This window comes from Schistosoma mansoni, chromosome 3 (genome assembly GCF_000237925.1).
Source record: "Schistosoma mansoni strain Puerto Rico chromosome 3, complete genome".
Classification (NCBI taxonomy): Eukaryota; Metazoa; Platyhelminthes; class Trematoda; order Strigeidida; family Schistosomatidae; genus Schistosoma; species Schistosoma mansoni.
The window spans coordinates 19,152,501-19,159,534 of NC_031497.1; positions in this window are offsets into that span (position 1 = coordinate 19,152,501).

The window sequence follows — 7,034 nt, forward strand, 5'->3', positions numbered from 1 at the left end:
AAACTAACTCGCTAAAAAAGACGCTAACCAGATTAATTTTTAAAAAAATCATTGAATACCAGAAAGCACTGGATAACTGTTTCGTCTTAGTATAGGACTTTTAACCAGTGTACATTTACGACAACACAAGAGACACGGTGTTAATTCAAATTATCAAATTCAATTAATTGGTAGTACAGTATAATCTGCAATTTGTGTTTTCTGTGGACAGCTATCTCACATTTGGTAAACCTGAATATATCCTTTATAGGTTTCCATTAGAAGTTCACCTAGAATCTCTAATCACTAGTAAATATGTCATCATTAAGTTATATTATTAGGCAGAAAGAAAGATTAGATATAACTTGAACACTTCAACATAAATGTTAGTTATCAGTACAGGGTTGCGGAGATTGTTGAATCTTAATTGACATCATGAGCCGATCTTTGTTAGACCGCCACTGAAAACCTGGAAGCACTGGACAGCGTTTCGTCCTAGTATGGGATTTTTCAGTAGTGAGCATCAAAGATCCCACAAGCGGGATTTGAACCTAGGACCTACGGTCTCACGCTCAATATCACGGGTTGATTGAAGTCATAAATTAACACCGTTAGATGGAAATCCAGAGGAGTAGCGGTTAAGTGTTCGAGCGCGAGGGACTGAATGGGCTAATTTCGAGTCCTGCACATGGGATCATGGGTGAGCACTGCTGGGAAGTCCCATACGGGGACGAAACGCCGTCCAGTGCTTCCAGGTCTTCAACGGTGATCTAATATTGACCGGTTCATAATCTCACTAAATGTTAGTATGTTATTGTAAATCTGAAGGACCTGAAACTCCGTAATAATTCGTTAAGGTTTTCTACCAGGTTAACTGCTACAGTTATTCTCCCTTTCATCAGTAAAATATGGTGCGTGAATCCCAACATATTTGTATTTCATTTTTGCAAAGAATAGATATAAAGGAAAATGTGCCATGAGCATCAGTGTTCCAGTTTGAATTTCTCAGTACTCAGTATCGTAATAATTTGTAAGCCTTTTATTTCAATTCATGAGCACATACGATTTGGATTCACTATTATTTATTTTAAACAAGTGCGAACCTGGTAGTTTAACTGGCATATTTGCACAGTTTGAAAAAATGTGACCTGAATGTTCGAGCAGTCCTCTGTTTCCTAAAACAAAGTATTATTAAAATGAAGAACATAAAGGTTCTTCCACTGAAACAGTTATTATCATTATCATTATTATTACTAATCTAAATTCGAATTTGTACTTAGTCCTCTTGATCAAACATACTACATTATTTTCAGCATGTTTAATCTAATTTTATCTTTCTTCAGCATGTCTAGAAAAGAAGCACCGGGAACAAATTACTTTATATAAGTTTGATTTTTAATAAAGAATATTTCAAAATGTTCTAAGAATAAGACCATTTTTTGATTAGACGAATTAGTGCTCGGTGTCCTGGAATACAACCCAGAACATTCGGATCTCTCAGGGAACGTTTAGGCCTTGAATTACTCTCAATAAGCCATTTATGCCAATCTACATTATGTTCTTGTGAAGATGTTTCTTTACAGATTAGTTTATTTTATCAGTGGTTGCTATCACAGACTGGCATCAATCGTGATACCATTAACTTTCCATTATTGCTAGTGGATATTTTTGAATTTCCGTAGTTTAAATCACCAGCTAATTGTAGCTAGACCACCGCTGAAAGCCGGAAGGTACTGGATAGCTGTTTCATCTCAGTATGGAACTCTTCGGTAGCGCACGTCCACGGCCCCACCGCGGATGGATTCCAAGAGTTCGAGGAGTTCTAGTGGGCAGCCATGACCATTTGAATGCAACTATGTTTGTTGTGGAATGGATGATGGTCACGAGATGTTGAGAATTGACTGGAGTCAAACTTGTTCACTGATGAATAACGGCTCAATATTTCAGAGATTCAATGTTTATGTTCTAGATCCTAGGTTTGTCCTCGGTTTGATTCTTTGATGCAGAGTCGTGGATACTCACTTCTGACTAGTCCTCTACTATAACAACACAGCTATTTAGTACTTTCTAGTTTTCACTGGTGTTCTAGCTAAGATCAGTTCATTATCTAAACTATGAAAACCTCTCATTAACAAATTCATGACTGATGTAAAGTAGCAGAAACTAAAGAAAAATAATCCATACCTGTATGTTATCTGAAAAAATCAAATCTAATTATCAGCATTATTGTCAGTTTAGGTAGCAATAACGAATGGATTATTTTTGACTTTTATTAAGTGAGAAAGTCACGTATGATGAACTGCTCACACACGCTAAGAGGATAACCCTTTTTTTACAGTAGTTATTATCAATTTTACTACACAGTAAAACAACAATAAATAATTTTTCCAAAAAAAAGAATTCATGATGTCTGAAAAACGTTGTGGATTAATTATGGATTTCAGTTTAACAGGATCTGAGTTAAAGAAATGGGCTTTACGACGAACTTACATAAGGGTTGGATTTTTCAAACAATCTGTCGAAAAAAACCCTATTGTTTTCATGATCAAGCCTAATTAAGATGCAGTTGTAAACAATGAACTATTTGATTGATGGGATCCACATGGCATTAATTGCAACTCAGCGATCAATCGATTGCAAATAATAAGTAAACATATGGGAAAGTTGAAGTCATTTTAATTTAATGCTAAATAATAATAAGTTCTATACTTTGTATCACGAGCTGATCTTACTTAGGTAACCAATGGTAATTTGGGTACATTGGGTAGCTGTGTCGTCCTAGAATGGCAAATCTCAAGAGTTCCTATCCGCTACTTCAACGTAGACTAACCCCAAGACCTTCAAGCCTCACAGCGAGAGTTTGGAGTTCAGACTGCTGGCTTGTCATTCAACGGTTCATACTTCTAACTTTAGTCAGTTTAATATAACATAGAGTCTCGGTTTTCTTACTACTTAGGAGTCCAATACTAGAATGAAAAAGCCATTCATATACTGCGCAACCAAGCGTTTACGTACATATATATATATATACTTGTTAGGAAGACATGCCTGAAAATGTGAGGCAGCTGATGATTTGGACGCTTCGTAGCCAATGTTACCAGCTCCATAGTTTGAGACGTCACGACTGAACTACAAAGTCTTTAACTAACCTCCTGTAGAAGTGAGATTGATCACTGATCAGTGATATATGTTATACGTGTCTAGTAATATAGTGTTGATGAAATTATATTAATCAAGAGGAGTATTCATATAGAAATCATCTTCGTTAATAGTTAGTTACCAATTGTTTTCAAATTATTTAGCACCTAAGACAATGTTTCATTATACTGTATAATTCGGTGAATAAATTTATTAGGATCATCTCTTGTTTCTTCGAGAGGTAGACAAAGAAGGAAAATATTTCCATCATTATAATGATAGCTCTATTTGAATGTTACCATCGTCAACTTTATAATATGTGGTTATTTTTTCGTAAGAGCTGTAAATATATATTTAGACAGCTAGCAGACATAGTAAATTAGTTAAAAACGAATTGAAGATATAGAAATTTACTTTATTAATTGTATTAATGAGTCAATCTATGATAGATCACCATTAAAAACCTAAAAGCGCTGGACGGCCGTTTCGTCCTTTTATGGGTCTTCTCAGCATTACACATCCACGATCCCACATGCGGGACTCGAACCCAAGAACTTAAGTCTTGCTCGCGAAAATTTATGATAATATTTTTGTACACCTATACGTCTAAGATTTTGCTAAATAAGAAATAATTTTCAAATCTTGTCATCTCGATTGAAATTTTTAAAATAAACAATAAAATCATGTACAACCAACTATGGCTCTGACTTAGCCAAGCAGTCGGTCAGACGTATACAACAATAAACCCGTTATAAACATACTTTAGCCCAGATTGTCAAATCACAACAACATAATACAATAGAATTATCAAGATTAATACCAGAGTGTTATTAGTAGTGATATCAGTAGTGTCAAAAAAGTGAATTCTCAGAAAAATGGGTAAATACTACTTTTAAAATTCAGCATATAATTATAGATAAATGTATCTGGATTATTGCTACTGATTCTAAACCAGTATCACTTAACATCTCCAACCACTGATTGCGCTTATCGCGCAGACGGTAACCGAGTAGTCTGAACCTACCAACAGTCAATAATTTTACGGACAATCGTCATGTTTTGATTTGACTGTCCTTAGTTTCTTTATTGAATTTAAAATTAATATTGATCAGTTTATATTTTTTCGAACTTGTTTTATTCAACTAAAAAGTTTGTCCAACTCTTTATCAAAATTATAAAGTATAGTTTCTATAGTAAACATGTGCTTTTAATTCGGTCCAATTCAAAAACAAGCTCATACAGTTACCTTTTACAAATTGATCTTATATTAAGAGAACAGAACTACGGCGAAGTAACTCAAATGTTTATCATTTATCACAATGACAGAAAAACAAAAGTTATTTTTCTTTTCTTAAAAAAGAGGAAGGGAGAAGAAGGAGTGAACCTTATGACATAAATTTACAAAAGTTTTGTTTATTCGATTTGACTGACTGTTTTTATGTGTACATATGTATATATACATATTGAAGAAATCATCTTCATAATACAGATACAAGTATAACGATTATCCCCTTATTGATTATTTTCACCTTTCTATTTAATACACGTACAACATATCAAACAATAGACTGAGACCATTCAAATTATTCCAATGTCATAATCTAAATCATTAAATGATTTATATGTTAAGGATTTTGTCAGATATCTTTGTATATTCTATTATGTAACTATTGACTGGGATTACAAAATAGTTGTGAAATTTTGATTACTCTCGATTGACAAAATGTAAGAAATGAAATAAAGAAACAACATAGATAAACAATAATTATTATAAAACCATCTGTATACACTAGTGAGGTAGGTGACTATGGAGTGAGAAAATATATTATGTTGAGAATAGTTATAAACTAAACAGTTGATTGATCAATAGTACCCTTAACTGAACAATGGTATTTGATCAAACAATTAAATTCTATGATGATTTTGAATGAGAATTGTTCCAATCATGAGTCGATTGAGGCTAGACTAACATGGAAAACCTGGAAGCACTAGACAGCCATTTCGTCCAGGTGTGGGACTCCTCAGCAGTGCGAATCCACGATTACGCCCCGCGAGATTCGAACCCAGGACCTACCACTCTCGCGCGTGAACACTTAACCGATAGACCACTGAGCCGGCACCCCACAATAGAACGAAACGGCCGTCCAGTACTTCCAGGTTTTCCATGGTGGTCTAGCTTCAATTGACTCATGATTTCAACTATGAAAATACTAAAATCTCCACAAAACCCCTTCTGAGAATTGTTCTTTTACAAAAACTTAACATTGTTTGTTAAGAAATGACCATGATTAGGTATTAGTTGAGAATCAGGAAGTACTAAACAGCTGTTTCATCTTAATGTGGGATTAATTAAAAGTGTACATCCACAACTCAATCTGATGTTGAACCCAGAGCATCTAGGTCTCAGTGACTGTTTAGCCCTTTGTCTACTGAGTTGATATCTAATTGTTTACTTTTCTAACTTTAATCAATTCGAAGTAATACTCAACCATTTTTAAGTATCATAAGTGAGTAGCTGCCTCGTCCCTGAGATGGATTAACTTTAGTAGTCACTGTTTCTCATTAGAACTACGGAAATTACCTCTCAAAAATTCTCACCAATGACCAAGTATCTTGAAGATTGGAAGCTCGAGGGGAAATCTGAGGATCCTGATTGTGATTTCTATTGAGGCGTTGGATGCTCACTACTAAGGAGTCCCATATTAGTCTTAAACCTCTCCAGTACTTCCTGTTCTAAATAAGCGCAGTTCGTGATATAAACTCAGTATTCTCTACAGGCCCCTTACACTATTTATATCATTGTGATTGACATTTATACACATTAATGGATGAGAGGAAGAAGTAAACGAAATCTGAGGATTGTTTTCATAGGTGGAGAGAATATTTTAAAAAACATTTAGGTACAATTTAATAGCTATTTCATTCTTATCTAGGACCTCTCAACTTTGAATATGGACGAAAACTATCTTTGAATAAAAAAACCCACTCAATTGATGGGTTATTTTGGGAAGAAATTGTAGTTGATGAGTTTCAAGTATTTCGTGGTTGAGGCAGGTACTCAAGTAATCACAGTGCTATATCATCAATCGACTGAGGTTAGAAATGTCAAATAACACATTTCAACCCAATAGTCTACAGCTAACTTTCTAGACTGGAGGCTAAAATTTTCAAGGCTCTCTTCCTGATGGAGTGGTAGTTGCACACGTTGCTAAAGAATCCAAAAATTAGACCAAGACAAAACTGTTATACCACTGTCATCGGTTTCTAATGATTTTCCAGTGAATATCAACTTGCGGTGAATATTATATTTAAATTAAACTAACCTCAAAAAACACTATATTTATCTATTAGTTATTATTATCAGTAAGACATGAAAACCATTGGGGTCTAGCTCAGTGGTCTAAAGGTTATCTGTTAGCGCGAGTAAACGAAGATCCCTTTTCCGATTCTCGCCTTTACGGCTGTGATCCGCACAGCGAGGGGTCCCATGCTAAGATGGAACAACTGTTCAGGGCCTCGATGTTTTCAATGGTTGTTTAACTTTGATTGGCTGTTGATTTCAATGAAACTCAACAATCTCAACAACTTTGCGCTTACAATTATATATATATATATATATATATATATATATATATATTAGATAGGATATTGTAGAACGTGTGTATTTCACTTTGACTGTATGAATTCAATTGTACTTTTTTCTCATTCTACCAAGGGATTAACTGTTAAAAAGATATATAAACCATTAATATGCTTTGGCTTAAGTTTTCCAGTATTTTACATTAGGATACTTTCTAAAGCATTTTTTAAAACTTCATGATTTAGTTAATAAACATTTTCAGTTAGTTAAATAAAAAACAAGACAATAAAATACACTTAGTATTGCTTGTTTGAATCTTCCCATTGATGTTTAGGAC